The sequence below is a fragment of the Narcine bancroftii genome, chromosome 4 (assembly GCF_036971445.1).
Source record: "Narcine bancroftii isolate sNarBan1 chromosome 4, sNarBan1.hap1, whole genome shotgun sequence".
Lineage (NCBI taxonomy): Eukaryota > Metazoa > Chordata > Chondrichthyes > Torpediniformes > Narcinidae > Narcine > Narcine bancroftii.
The window spans coordinates 96292994-96308983 of NC_091472.1; the positions used below are offsets into that span (position 1 = coordinate 96292994).

Sequence of the window (15990 nt, forward strand, 5' to 3'; positions counted from 1 at the left end):
CTCTATTGGCCTGGCAAACTTAAAGAGCCCCAGGACGCTCTTTCCTGAGGAACTTGTGCTAGTATTCAAATGAACAGACCGCAGGCACTCCACAATGACCTTTGGTGCCCCGGAGTTACTCAGTTTTTCTATTTTATCAAATCTTGAAAATTTACCATACTCTGTTGAGGAAGTCCAGACTATAACTAAAAACTGTCAGGTCTGTGCCGAATGCAAACCCCAATTCTTCTGGCCGGACAAAGCACATCTGATTAAGGCTATGTGCCCCTTTGAGCGTCTCAACATTGATTTCAATGGCAGGAAGTCCTCCCAGATACCCTTCACTTCATCCGATCACTTTTATCTACGGCTCCCAACAATACTCCTCATGAATGGATGTTTGTTTTTCCTGGAAGTCTGCATCAGGGACTACACTGCCCACCTGGTTTACCTCCCCAGGACCAGTCCTGCTATTGAGGCACATCAGGCAACCTAAGACTGACCAGCTGGTTGAGATGGTCCGCCCTCTCCAAATGAAACCCCAGTATGCCTACGTTGCTTTCCCTGACAGGTGCAAAGACACGGTCTCGATCTAGGACCTTGATCCATCGGGGCCTTCCCCGATCACCATTGACTTTCAACAGACAACCCCTCTCACTTCAACCTTAGGGGTCCCGGAACTTGCAGCTAACCACCCTCTCACCCAGGCCACTGTTGTTGCCAACGATGCACCAGCTTTTCACTCCTCCACCACCCCACCTGTCCCCACCCCTTGACTAAAGGTTAACAGATTCACCTCACAAGCCGCTCAGGATACTTCAGTAGCTCCCCAACCACTGCCATGTCACCCACTGCGGCAGAGGAGACCCCCTGATAGAATTAACCTGTATAATGTATATATGTATAATTGTTTCACCTTTTCTTTTATTCCCACCCTCAGGACTTTTCTTAAAAAGGAGGGGTGACTGTGGGAAACCATGTTGTGCCATGATTGGCTGCTGCCGGCTGGACACGCCTCCTGAGACTGATCCTACCCATAGCCCCTTGCATGTTCCCCTTTCTCTTTGCTTCAGTCAGTCATTGAGGTTGATGGTGGTTTCCGTTATTAGTTAGTAAAAGCCTGATATCACAATATCAGCCTTTTGTGATTATTGATGGTACATCAGCCTGCGTCTATGCTAGCCAGCTCCTCCCTCATCCCATTGTATTGTCTCTTGTTGAGCACAAGATACTGGTTTTGGATTTTACTTTGTCACCCTCCACCTGTATTAAATATTCAGCCAGACTGTGATCACTCCTAACTATGAGATAATTAGTTTTATCTTTCTCTTTACAGAGGAGCAGTAACATGTTCAAGAAAACCATCACAGATGCATTCTATGAACTCTACTCAAGGTTTCTCGAATCGATTACAAGGAGCATGGGACTCTAAAGAGCTGGGACAGTCAGAATCCAGCTGGAGGTGAATGCCTTTAAAAAGCAAATTAAGGGTTAAATAGAATAGAAATTGGTGGGAGGGGTAATTAAGGTCAGGGACAATGACAATTAAAAAGAGGTGTAGCTCAAGCAAAGTGGCTAGTGGCTTAGTGAAGGAATGGGACCTAGAGCTTTGGTTCATAAAGCTCCAGAGGAATAGGTTGATTCCAATAAGGTAGGATCTTTGAATTTAGTTAGGAAGAGTTAATGCAGTCAGACCAGTTGGGCAGGGGCAGGTGAGAATCAGAATGTGAGTACAGAGATATGGTAGAAAGGCAAAAAGCATAATCCTCTATGTTCTGAGTTGGTTGGTGAGGAAGGACAGACAGGGGGAAAAGCATAAAGGCAGCCAGTTAAAGGGGTTGAAATGTGTCTATTTCAATGCTAGGAGTATGAGGAATAAAGGTTATGAACTTTGAGCAAGGATCAGTATGTTACTGAAACTTGGCTGGAGGATGGGTAGGATTGGCTGATGCAGGAATTGGGGTTTAGGTGCTTTAAAAGGAATAGGATGGGAGGTAGAAAAGGAGGAGGGAGGAGTAGTATTACTGATCAAGGACAGTATTGTGGCTATAGAAAGAGAGGATGCTGCAGAGGGAGTGTTCACTGAGTCAGTGTGGGTGGAAGTTAGGAAGGGAGCCATCACTGTGCTGGGAGTAGTCTATAGGCCCCCAAATGTCCCTTAGGACACTAAGGAGCAGATAAGCAGGCAGTTTTTGGAATGGTGTAGGAAATGTAGGGTTGTAGTTATGGGTGATTTCAACTTCCCCAATTCCGATTGGTACCCACTGACTGCAAGCGGGATAGATTAGGCTGAGTTTCAGGTGTGTTCAGGAAGGATTCCTGCTGCAGTACGTGACCTGGCTGATGTGAGGAGAGGTCATACTAGATCTAGTTCTGGTTAATGAACCTGATCAGGTGGTGGTGGACCTCTAGAGGGGGAGCATTTTGGAGAGAGTGACCACAACTCCCTTGGCTTCAACATAAGCTTGGAAAAGGATAAACAGACAAAATGGGAAAGCGCTTAACTGGGGAAAGGGTAATTATGAAGGGATGAGGCAGGAACTAGTGACTAAATTCGATACAAAGGTTCCAGGGGAAAAGTGCAGAAGTAATGTGGAGGATGACTTGTGCTGGGTTCAGGATAGGCTTGTCAACTGGACAAGGAAAAGATGGTAGGAAAAGGGAATTGTGGCTGGCTGATGAAACGGGTGAGGCAACTAGTTAAGAGGAAGAAGGAAGGGCTCATGAGAAATGTGGTGGCCAGGAAGGAGCTTAAGAAAGCACTTGGGAGAGCTTGAAGGGGGCATGAGAAGGCCTTGGCATGTAGGATTAAGGAGAACCCCAAGGTGTAATATATGTATGTGAAGATCAGAAGGATGATGAGAATGAAGGTGGGGCAGCTAAAGGAGGCAATGTGAGGTGGAGGAGGTTGGGGAGATCCTAAATTAATACTTTGCTTCACTATCCACAAGTAAAAAGGACCTTGATCAGGGTGAGGCTGCAATATCATAGGCCTGTGTGCTGGGCAATGTGGAGATTAAGAAAGTGGAAGTGTTGGATTTTTTTTTTTTAAAACATCAAGATAAACCTCAGGTTGCTGTGGAAAGTTAGAGAAAAGGTAGATGTGGTAGATATTGTGCATTTGACAAGGTCCCAAGAGTTGTGGATGGAGCTAAAGGTTGTAGAAGGTTACAAGAGGATATAGACAGGATGCAGAGTTAGACAGAAAAGTGGCAGATGGCATTCAATCCAGATTTGAAAGGACAAACCAGAAGGCGGAGTACAGGGTTAATGTTTGGTAACTTAAGAGTGTCGATGAACAAAGAACCTTTGGGATGCAAATCTCTCAAGGTTGCCGTACAGGTTGATAGGGTAGTTAAAAAAGCCTATGGGATGCTGAGCTTCATTAAAAAGAGGATTGAATTCAGGAGTAGTGAGGTCATGTGGCAACTCTACCAGTCTTTGATGAGACCACACTTAGAGTATTGTGTTCAGTTCTTGTCACCTCATTTATAGGAAGGATGTGGAAGCTATGTAGAGGGTACAGACGAGATTTACCAAGATGTGGCCTGGATTGGAAAACTAGTCTTGAGGCAAGGTTAATAAAACTGGGATTTTTCACTTTGGGGTAAAGGAGGATGAGAGGAGACTTGATAGAGGTCTACATAATTGAGAGGCATAGATAAGGTGGACAGTCAGCACCTCTTTCCCAGGGCAGGAATAGCAAACCCCAGAGGACAAAGTGAAGGAGGGAAATTTAGGGGAGACATCAGGGATAAATTTTTATGCAGAGTTGGAATACCTTGCCAGGGATAGTGGAGGAGGCTGAAACAATAGGGGCATTTAAGAGACTCTTTGACATGGATAAAAGAAAAAAGAGGGTTACAGGGTAGGGTGGGTTTAGTACTTTTTAAAAGGAATTTATGATTTGGCACAACATTGATGATTGAAGGGCCTGTACTGTTCTTAGTTTGACTGACTTTATTTAATCAATTTAGAAATTAAAATCCTCCATGCCAATCCTTCTTGTGTGCATCAGTTCTATAGAATATAGAAATCTACCACACAGTACAAGCCATCTGGTCTACTATTTTGTGCTGACCTAATAACCAAAGCTAATAACTGCCCAGAATTTCCCTACTGCATATACCTTTCATTTTATTTTATGCAATCATAACATTATTTGGTGCACAGTAGACTACTCCCACCAGTGACTTTTCCCCTTGCCATTCCTAATCCAGATCGAATCAAGATTTTGCTTCTTAATTCTTAGACCCTAACCCCCATTTTTTGCTGTGATCTCATCTTTAACTATGAGCACAACCCACCTTCTGCCTATTTTTTCAAATTATCTCCAACCTGCAACCATGTTTCTGCAATGATCACTAATTCGTACTCATTTGGACTAATTTGTGTTACAAGCTCAGTAACTTTTTCTCAAATGCTACAGATATTCAGATAAAATGCCCTTCCACTTATTGACCTTTTGCACACTAGTTCCAATGTGGCCTTTTTGTTTCTTGTGTGACAGATGTATAGATATGTTTTTGAAGATTGTGGGGTTTTAGTTAGGTCACAAACAGATACAAACACTTCAAAACAGATCTAATTTTAAAATGCAAGAGTTATAGATAAGGTGGTCCCTACAAATCTCCTGTGCTGGAGAGTTTCACAATGAGGTGCAAATGGAAGGGCCCATAAGATCCCTCATGAATTGATTTTAGGAGTCAGCAAGCTGTCTTGGAGGAGTGTTGTTTTAGGAAGGTCTTGTGGTGGGGAGAGTTGGATCTACTGGTTTTCTGCAGTGGCTTTTAGAAGCTTGTTTGAAACCCCTTTTTGATGATTGGTTGTGAGTTTGGAGTTCAGCCTGTGTAAAGCCCTTGTGGTCCATACAAGAGAAGATGGCTGGCTGTATCATGTTTCATTTGAAATAAGGGAAACAGAAAATGAACTCTGGTGACCTGAAAGAAAGAGGTTATCATCTGGAAAACTCTGATAGGGCAAGTTTCTTCAGCAAGACACTGAAGTGGCTGCTTGAAAGGAATCAGTTTATGTCCAACGAACAGCAAATCTCTCTCTGAAAACTGACAAGAACCTTCCTGAGCTGTAAACATTTACCTTTCAAGCACAGGAGCTTGGTGACAATTCATAAATATTGAATTCTGTGCACAGTATAATTGCCTGATACTGGTGAACTTGGAGGAGTGAGATTGGACTGAATCAAATAATTCTTCTGAACTTGCACACCCATTACATATACATGCGCTTAAAATTAGGAGGGGGTTAAGTTAATAGTAATAAGATGGTTTGATCCTGTTTTTATCTTTAAAGAAAATTAAAAGTAACTTTTAAGTAACCATTTGTCGGTGAATTTCTATTGCTACTGGGTTTTGGGGTCCTCTAGGCCCATCACAATTACATTTTGTTTTTCTGTCCTCCACCTTTACTTTTCTCATTCAACTTTGTTTCTGTCTCCTGTTTACTTCTCTCCATCCATCCACATTCCACCCCCCCCCCCCCCCCGTCCCATTAGTTTAAACCCTCCCTAACAGCACTAGTCAACATTTCCTGCAGGGCACTGAGCCTGGTCCTGCCAGTAGTAGACTGTCCAAATGGTACTGGTCCTGCCAGTAGTAGACTGTCCAAATGGTACTGGTCCCACCTCACCCAGAATTGATTCCAATGACTAGAGACTGAATCCCTCCCTCCTACACCATCACTCAAGCCATGTATTCATCCTAACTATCCTGCTTTTCTCAGACCAGCATGTTCCACTGGTAATGCACAAACATGTTAGATGAACTCAGCAGGTCATGCAGCATCCATAGTGTCATCTGCTGAGTTTCTCCATCAGGGGAAATTCTGGGCCGTTGTTAGCATTGGTTATTAGGTTATTGGGCCAAAAGGCCTATATTGTACTGTAGATTTTCATGTTCTGTATTTCAAACAACCAAAGCACATAAGAATGAATTAACATGGAGGATTTTAACTTGTGTATTGATTGATCAAATTTTATTGCACTTGACCCCAGCATCAATAGACTTTTTGTTCAACTCCATATTTCTTTCTTTGGCTTGGCTTCGCGGACGAAGATTTATGGAGGGGGTAAAAAGTCCACGTCAGCTGCAGGCTCGTTTGTGGCTGACAAGTCCGATGCGGGACAGGCAGACACGATTGCAGCGGTTGCAAGGGAAAATTGGTTGGTTGGGGTTGGGTGTTGGGTTTTTCCTCCTTTGCCTTTTGTTCGTGAGGTGGGCTCTGCGGTCTTCTTCAAAGGAGGTTGCTGCCCGCCAAACTGTGAGGCGCCAAGATGCACGGTTTGAGGCGATATCAGCCCACTGGCGGTGGTCAATGTGGCAGGCACCAAGAGATTTCTTTAGGCAGTCCTTGTACCTTTTCTTTGGTGCACCTCTGTCACGGTGGCCAGTGGAGAGCTCGCCATATAACAGGATCTTGGGAAGGCGATGGTCCTCCATTCTGGAGACGTGACCCATCCAGCGCAGCTGGATCTTCAGCAGCGTGGACTCGATGCTGTCGACCTCTGCCATCTCGAGTACTCCATATGGCACTGGTAGAAATCCTGAGATTACTACCTTTGAGATCCTACTTTTTAACTTATTTCCTAATTCCCCAAATTCAGCTTGAGGGATAGGTACCTTTTATTACTTGTGTGCTTAATATATACATGCACCTTGTCAATTGGCAGCTATCAAACTTCACACAGACTGAGCCACATTATAGAATTTCCAGGCCAGCATTTTTCCTTTTTGCAAATGAGTTATTTTACAAAATCTTAATGCAAACAACCTCTATTAACTGAAGTATCATCCTTTAGAATGATGAACAAACCATATTAACATTTGAATTGTTGACACCTGTTTGTCTACAAAAGATAGAAAGCTACCAATGAATGCCTTTCTTTGACCAATTTTTTTAAATAAATTTTGGAAAAACATTGTTCCAGCATTTTAGTTCCAACACTTTCGTTGATCAGCCAGGAATGAGATTAAAATTCTTTCCAGCCTGCAAAGGACTCCAATGATTTTTTTTAACCCCCTACAGGGGTTCTTCATTTCAGAATTTTAATTCCTGAAGCAAACCTGTTCAGTGCCTCAAACCATAAAGGCAACATGACTCGAATTATTGTAGTGGGCTGACATGTTATTTTATTACTTTATCAATACCCATGACTAATCACTCACTTAATTTTAAGACAAGGGAGGTGTGAGGAAGATGTTGTGCTGGAGATGAGCAGACAGAGGAGAGCATTGTGACATTTGACAACATGTGGCAGGTTGTGTTAGTGTGTGACAAAAAGCTCATCGCCTCAGCAGTGCATTAAATTCAGCTTGAAAATTCATCAATTCTAGACCAAAACTGGGTGCCACTGAGAGCACATAAATCGATGTGCAATTTCACTAAAAGACAAACACTTAAACCTGGTATTGAATTTAAACTTGTCAATGTACAGTATTAACTGAAGGTTAGACTCTGTCATTTTTGCACCCTGTGGCAGTGATGTAAAGGCAACTTGAAAGATAATTTTACCCAATGGATTAAAATTCACTTAACTTCAGAGAGATCCAAGGTGGATGTTCGTGCTTGATAGTAAGAAACAGAATAATAAGAAAATGTCAAATGAATCGCTCAATGGTCATTGAATTTGAAAATGAGTGTTGAACAAGGTGCCTATTTAAATTATCGCCATGTTCAAACTACTTTCACCTGAAAAGCAATTTAGCAGAAGTCTTTAGTTAAGTTGAATTTTGCCCATGACTAATTAGATATTAATGTGGGAATTAGCTCCAATTCAATTTCTAGAGTGGGCCCTTGGTCTAACATGGCTCTTTTTGATGACTCCAAGGGCATGAGAGAGAAAGCCTCAGCAAATTCAATTTGAGTTAAGAATGCTGGAGGAGGTACTGTTCAAATATATATTTAACAAAATGTAAAACATTGAAGTTAGATTTTTCAGACTACAGGAAAGGTGTGGAAGAGATTCTGGCTGTTGGTGTATTGCTTGCTCCTAGTTCTTTGATCATTTCCATTTGGCTAGGAGATTTGGTTTGCACAGTAAACATAACTGGTTGGAATGGCAAAACTATGGATATAAAAGAATGGTTGGGGATGGCAATCAGAGAGGACTGGCATCATGGAATAATTTAGTACAGATTCCTGGCATTGACTCTGAAATTAGTCTCATCCTCAGTTCTCTTGTTGTGTCCCTGCAAATATTTTCCAAGAATTTCTCCAATGTCCTACTGTCAACTTTTAGACAGCCCTTCCATGTCACTATACCTCACTGTTCAGTAACGTTCCCTTGGTTCTTTTGCCGATCCATCTAAATTTGCTCCCTTTAGTTCCTAAGTTGTGTTCCACAGCAAGGTTTCTCCATCTGCTCCTACAAATTGTAAATGATTTTGAAAACTAATAGGTCTGTGCTAGCCTTTGCTGTTCTGATGAGAACCACAACTTCCTTTCTGAGTGCAGTTAATTTGTAGGCTTCCATAGCCCTCAAGTCCCACCACCCTATGAGTGAAGACATTTCTTGTTACCTCAGTTGTAAAAAGACCTACCCTTTTATTTGAGTCTAACCTCTCGATCCAGGTTCCTCACCAAGGGGAACATCTTCCTTGTATTCACCTCTGGAGCCCTGTGTAGTTTTTTTTTAAAAAGTCCGTGTTTCAACTGAAGTTGTTTATCATGATGTTTTCAGTCTTTATTTGAATATTTTTATGATTTTTCCAAACTTGAACTCAGTTATCAACATTATCAGTGTCAATGTTAACAGTATCAGCATTGACTACAATTATTAATTCTATGCAAGGTTTTCTTCCCTCCCCATACCCTCAGCATTTAATACTTGACTAACCACAACTCTACACAATATTGAAGACACTCACAACAATGATATGAAACCTATATCAGGGGTTTATGGGTTTGTCACAGAAGCCAGTGCTCAGGTTGTTTTCTTCTCTTGACTTTTCCTGGTTGGGATGAGATGGACAGGGAAGGTAGAGCGGTGAGGCTCAATGGTCCACACTATAAATTGTGCTCCTATGGAATTTTAGTATGGTTGGGATGTTTTCAGTCTTGCCTGTTCAATCTCTCCTGGTATGACCGATGCATCATCACAAGAATTAATTCAAAGTTCAGATTTATTGTCAGAGTACATGACATCACATATTCTCCTGCAGACCAGACAGAATTTCTACTTATTGGTAATACAACAAACTGCACTCAAAAACAATACATGTACAAAAAAGGTGGAATTCTAAACAAAAAAGAAATGTTAATAAACTCTAAAATACAGAACAAAGTTAAATATTCAGTAATAAATCAAATGCAAAGTAAGAGTCCTTAAATGATTGAATTTGATGGTACTGAAACTGGTGGTCTGAGTATTGTGGCATCCACAAGGTATACCTCTTTCCTGATGGCAACCATGAGAACAGTATGTCCTAAGTCGTATGGATCCTTGTTGATTGCTCCTGCTCTCCAACAGCAATGTTCCATCTAGAATCCCTCAATGGTGGGGAGAGTTTTGCCTGTGATGTCATGGGCTGTGTCCATGGCCTTTTGCAGGGCTTTCTGCTCCGAGGTATTGGAGTCTCCATACGAAGCCGTGATGCAGCTGGTCAGCACACTTCCCACTACACTTGTGTAGAAGTTTGCCACGTGTGATGTAATATTTGGGAATGTTTTTGGGAGATAAACATTTTAAAACTGATCTTATTAAACTGAAGAATTCATATGCAATGACTTAACAGAAACCATGGAGAATGCTATGCACATTTCACAAAGGGGGAGGGGGAGGGATCTGTCAGGTGTTTCTCTTGGAAAAAGGGGAACAGAAAGGAACTATGTGGTAGCCTGAAAGTAAGAGGTTTTCATCTGGAGAACCTGGATGGGGCAAGTTTCATCAGCAAGAGATTGAGGATTACTAATGCTGGTACCTCAGTTGTGGAAATCCTGGAACAACTCTCTCTGCAAACCTAAAAAGAACCTTCCTGAGTGGTAAACATTTATCTTTTGAGCTTTATACATGTTAAATTCTGTGCACAGTATAAGAATTGCCTGCAACCAGAGAACTTGGAAGAATGAATAGTGAGATTGAACTGTGAACCAAAGAACTTTTCTGAAATTTACATACACGTGTGCTAAGAATTAGAAGGGGGTTAAGTTGGGTAGTTAATAGAGATAAGTTAAAGTTTGATTCTGTTTTCATGTTTAAAGATAATTAAAAACCACTTTTGTTTAAGTAACCATTTGTCATGGTGAATATCTATTGCTGCTGGATTTTGGGGTCCTTTGGGATCATAACACAAGGTTTTTTTATTTCGATGTCATACCAAATGTTTGCAAACTACTGAGGAAATGGAGCTGCTGATGTGCTTTCTTCAAAATGACATTGGTGTGTTGGGTCAAGGGAGGTCCTCTGAGATGGTGATTCTTTGGAATTTAAATTTCCTCCCCCTCTCCAGCAATGATCACTGCATTGTACACCTCCTGGTTTTCCCTTAAAATTCACAATCTGCTCCTTGGTTTTGGTGATATTGAGTGCAAAGTTGTTGTTAGTACATGATTAATCAAAGTTTTCAATTTCCATCTTGTATGCTGACTCATTGCCTTTTTATACAACCCACTACCATGGTATTGTCTGCAGATTAGTAGATGGTGTTATTGTCTTTCCAATCCATACAGTCTTGGATGAAAAGTGAGTAGAGATGAGGGTGAAGAAGTCACCTTTGTGGTGCTCCAGTACTGTTGGAGATGTTCTTGCCAATCCTCACTGATTGTGATCTGGAGGTGAGAAAATCCAGGATGCAATTGAGGACCCTTTCCATCTAGGTCACAGTATGTTTGACCCACCTCCTTCAAGAAAGAGGCACAAGAGCATCAAAACCATAAATGCCTGGCTGGGAAATACCTTCTTGTTGCAGGCTGTGAGACTGATGAATGGTTACCTATATCCAAGTGAATTATTCCAAAATATTTATATAGATTTATTTGAGTGAGAGTGCCATGATCTGGAGTAAAGCTGTTTTGATAGGTTGTATATGTACAGTCAGATGATAATAAACTTGGAAGAAATAAGAAACACAGCTGGTCAGGTTGATCAGTGGAGAGTGAAGCAGGGCTTGTGTTTCAATGTCCATCCCATTATCTGCACAGTCAGATGCAGCAGTTCCCCTCATTGATTAAATGAGGAACTATTGGATGGGACCATCATGCAGTTGATAAAGCTACGACTTCACTGCTGCAGAGATCCAGCTTCTGCCCTAACCTGGAAAAGCCTTCACTCTGCTCACTGCAACAGCAAAGACCTCCTAATGGGCAACCACTTCAATTCCACACCTCATTGCAGTGCTGATGTCTAACCAAGTCATGCACTGCAAAACCGAGGCTACCTGCAAATTAGAGGAGCACCTTGTGCTCTATAACCAGACAGCATTAAAATCACCTTTAATTTCTATTGAACCCCTCCCCTGAATCTTTCACATATCCCATCCCTGTCTCCTTTCCTCTAGCTCTAACTCCTTCCTTTTCTTCTATCAGAGAGCTACACTCAGCCCTCTGCACTTTCACCCTTTGCTTCTCAGCTTCCTTCTACTCTCTCTGATATCCACTGATGACCTCTTATCTATTAGCATATGCCCCTTCCCCTCCTCCCCACCTTTTTTGCTGACACCTGATGAAGGGCCCAGGCTTGAAACATTGGTTATACTTTACCTCTTATGATTGTTGCATGACCAGCTGAGTTTCTCCAACTCTTGTGTATTGCATTCCATCTTAACCTGTGTAGAGTTTGTACCTTCTCTCTGTGGCTGTGTGGGTTCCCATTGGGTGCTCTGTCTCCTCCTACATCCCAAAGGCAAGTGGCTCAGGCAAACTGGCCATTGTAAATACCCAGAGATGTATGGGTGAGCTGTAAGATTGATGGGGTGGAGTTACGGGGTAATAAAATGGGATTAGCATGGGAGTAGTATAAAGGAGTGTTTGCTGGCTATCACACTCACTGGGCTTAAGGGACTAATTTTATACTATTCTGTTTTAAGAGTATGGTCATCAAGATTGCAGTTGTTATTGGGCTGAGTCAGAGTGGTAAGGCTTTGGCTCAACAGACTTCAGTGAGAACAGGTAAGAGGTGAGGGATAGTAGGAGTTGAAGTAAAACAGGGCCCCTTTTCAAGTAACAGGATTCAGCAGGTAGGCACAGGCAAGGTCAGGTTTTAGATATTTTTTTTCTCTAGTCATTAACAGAGGGACTGGCAGCCAAGGCAGGGGAATGCTCCTCTTGCAGAATGTGGGTCATCACGGAAGCCAGCAGTATCCCAGATTACTTCATCTGAAAGAAGTGCATCCAGCTGCAACTCCTGACAAACTAAATTAAAAGAATTGGAGCTGGATGAACTCTGGATCATTTGGGAGGCAAAGGAGGTGATAGACAGCAATTATAGGGACACCATCACTCCTGGAGTCAGGACAAGTGTAGATGGGTGGCAGTCAAGTGAGGGAAAGTGAACAGGCAGTGCAGGGTACCCCTGTGGCCATTCCCCTTAAGTATACAATTTTGGACACTGTTGAGAGATGGCCCACCAGGGACAAGTCATGGTGATCAGGTCTCTGGCATGGAGACTGGTCCTGTAGCTAAGCAGGGAAGGGAGGAGAAAAGGCAAGCTGCAGTGATGGGAGATTCCAAAGTTGGGGGGACAGTATCTAAGGAAGAGAATGACTATCCCAAATGGTATGTTTCCTCCCTGGTATCAAGGTCTGAGATAACTTAGATTACGTTCACAGCATTATCAGGAGGGATGGTGAGCAGCCAGATAATTGTTTCATGTTAGTACCAATTATGTGAATAGGAATGGTGAGAAGGTCCTGTAAGAGTTCAGAGTTAGGTGCTGAGATGAAGGATTGGACCTTCAGGGTTGTGATCTGGGGATTGCTACTTGTTCTACATGCTGGTGAGGTTAGAAATAGGAGGATAATGCAGCTTAACATGTGGCTAAAGACATGATGAAGGAGGGAGGGCTTCAGGGTTCTGGATCATTGGGCTCTCTTCCAGGAAAGATAGGACCTGTTCTGAAGGGATGGTTTGCATCTGAACTAAGGGGACTAATATCCTTATGGGAAGATTTGCTAGTGCTTCTCTGGTGGGTTTAAAGTAGATTTGCAAGAGGATGGGAACCAGAGTGCCAGAGCAGATAGAGGAGGGAAGATGTGAAAATTGCATGTAATGTTAGAAGTCAATGGGTTGCATGTGGTGAAAATATTCTAGAGTCCATATATTTCAACGCAAGGAGTATTGTAGGCAAGGCAGGTGAGCTTAGAGCATGAATTGGCACATAGAATTATGGCATTGTGACCATTAGTGAAACTTGGTTGCAGAAGAGGCTTTAGAGGCTATAGAATGGGCGATGAAAGGGGAGGAGTGGCATTGCTCATCAGGGAAAGTATCATAACTGTGTTCAGGTAGGATGAATCAGAGGGTTCGAATGAGACTATGTTGGTGGAGCTGAGGACTGGGAAAGGCATGACAACACTCATGGGGTTATATTATAGACAGCCTAATAGTCAATGAGAATTTTAAGATAAAAGCTGTAGAGAGCTAGCAGACAGTTGCAGGAAATGTAATGTTAGGATATCTTAATTTTCTATGATGGCTGGGGCTCCCAATCTATAAAATGGCAAGATGGCTTCGAGTCTGTCAAATGTGTTCAGGAAAGCTTTCTAAATCAGTATCTAGAGGTACCAACTAAAGAGTACAATAATGGATCTCCTTTTAGGAAATAGAACAGGTGACCGAAGTATGTGTAGGAGAACATCTTGGGTCCAATGATCGTAATACCATTAGTTTCAAGTTCATTATGGAAAAGAATGTCTGGTTGAGATTCTAAATTGGAGCAAGGCCAAATTTTGAGAAAATGAGGGTCTAGAATGCATGGATTGGGAAGAGTTGTTTTCGGGCGAGGTAAGTGAAGAACCTTCAAAGGTAAAATTTTGAGAGTATGAAGTTTGTATGTGCCTTTCAGGATCTAAGGAAAGGTTAACAGGCATAGGGAACCTTGGTTTTTGAGTAGTATTGGGGAACTGGTTTAGAAGAAGGCATGTGTTGGCAATATAGAGCAAATGAAAAGAGCAAAAACCTCAAAGAAATTAGGAAGGCTAAAAGACGAGGTTGTTTTGGCAGACAATGTGAAGGAAAATCCCAAGGATTTCTACGGGAATATTAAGAGCAAAAGGATTGTAAGGGACAAAACTGGGCACAGTCATGGGAAGTAAGAAAAAACAAGCAGCGAGGTCATGGAACCTATACAGATTAGAGGAGTATGTGCTTACAGCCTTAAAACAAATAAGAATGGATAAATCCCCAGGACCTGACAAGATATTCCCTCGATTCTTGTGAGAGGTTAATATAGAAATTGCAGGGGCTCTGGCAGAAATATTTAAAGTATCCTTAGCCACAAGGATACTTCAGCTATCTTACCTGAAGATAGCTCAATCTTCTGGGGTTTTGTTATAGCTCCAAAATAGCCCTGGAAATTGTAGGCTGCGGTGCCTGAGATCAGTAGTAGAAAAATTATTGGAAGGAGTTCTAAGAAATGGTATATTTAATTACTTGGATAGCCAGGAACTGATTAGAGATAATCACCATGGCTTTTGTGGGGTAGGTCATGTTTAACCAACCTTGTAGAGGTTTTTGAGGAGAAGAGCTGTGGTTGTTGTCTAATGGACTTTAGTGAGGCCTTTGACAAGGTCCCACATGGCAAGTTAGTCAGGAAGATTCAGATGCTAGGTATTTATGATGAAGTAGTGAACTGGATTTGACAATGGGTGGACAAAAGAACTGAGAGAGTAGTAGTGGATAATTGCTTCACAGACTGCAAGCCTGTATGCTTCAAGGATCGATGCTGGGACCATTGTTGTTTGTCATCTATATTAATGATGTGGAAATTGAATCAGCAAATTTGGAGATGACACTAATGTTGGAAACAATGTGAACAGCTAAGAAAGTCTTCAATGCTTGCAGAAGGATCCGGACCAGCTGGAAAAAAGCTGAAAAATGGCCGATGGAGTTTAATCCAGACAAGTATGTGTTGAATTTTGGAAGGACAAACCAAGAAAGGACAGGCACGATAAATGTTAAGGCACTGAGAAGTGTGGTAGAATAGAAGCATCTGGGAATACAGATAGATAATTCCCTGAAAGTGGCATCACAGGTGAATAGGATTGTAAAGAGACCTTTGATTTATGAAGGCCAATATGCTAAAGTATTGAGTATTGGAGTTAGGATGCTATGGTAAAGCTAAATAAGACATTGGTGAGGCCAGATTTGAAATGTTGTGCAATTTTGGTCACGTAACTACAGGAAAGATATCAATAAGGTTGAAAGACTGCAGAGAAAATTTACTAGGAACAGAGTTACAGGGAAAAGTTAAACAGGTTAGGACTTTATTCCCTGGAATGTAGAAGAATGAGGGAGATTTAATATAGGTATAAAATTGAGGGGATTGACAGTAAATGTCAATCCAGAGGGTAGGTAAAATACAAACCAGAAGACATAGGTTTAGGGGGAGCATGAGGGGGACCTTCTTCACACTGGTTGGAGTGTGGAATGAGTTACCAGCTGAAGAGGTGAATGCCTGCTTAATTTTGACATTTAAGAGGAATTTGGACAGGTGCATGGATGGGGGCAATGTGGAGGGTTATGGACTGGGTGCAGGTCAGTAGGACTAGGCAAAAAAATGGTATGGCACAGACTGGAAGGGCTGAAGGGGCCTGGTTCTGTGCTGTAGTGTTCTGTAGCTCTAAATGGTGTGCAAACCAGTGTATTTCAAGGTTGTACAAATGATACACAGGCATTGATTTTTTAATATATGGGTGGGAAACTCTGTTACAGAAAAACCATGGATGAAACACCAATGCTTTCTAGCCACACTGATATTTCCAAACCCATGTTTCTCTGGAGAATGGCCCTAGGTTTCTGTGATTTGATCATTAGTAGGCAGTCTTCTCTGAAGTACTTTCA

At 42.0% G+C, this 15990-nt stretch overlaps 1 protein-coding gene across 11 annotated transcripts in view; it reads left to right on the top strand.

The window, feature by feature from the left end:
- The first annotated feature begins 1321 nt into the window (after positions 1-1321).
- The window catches only part of LOC138760861 (interphotoreceptor matrix proteoglycan 1-like), a 175005-nt gene continuing 160336 nt past the window's right edge, over positions 1322-15990 (top strand). For 10 of the 11 annotated variants that reach the window (XM_069932080.1, XM_069932073.1, XM_069932087.1 and 7 more), the window contains exon 1: positions 1322-1441. The gene's annotated coding sequence lies outside the window, so the exon portion shown is untranslated. Of the gene's footprint in view, positions 1442-7235; positions 7401-15990 lie in introns of those variants that run through there. The other variant, XM_069932076.1, reaches the window with a different exon arrangement.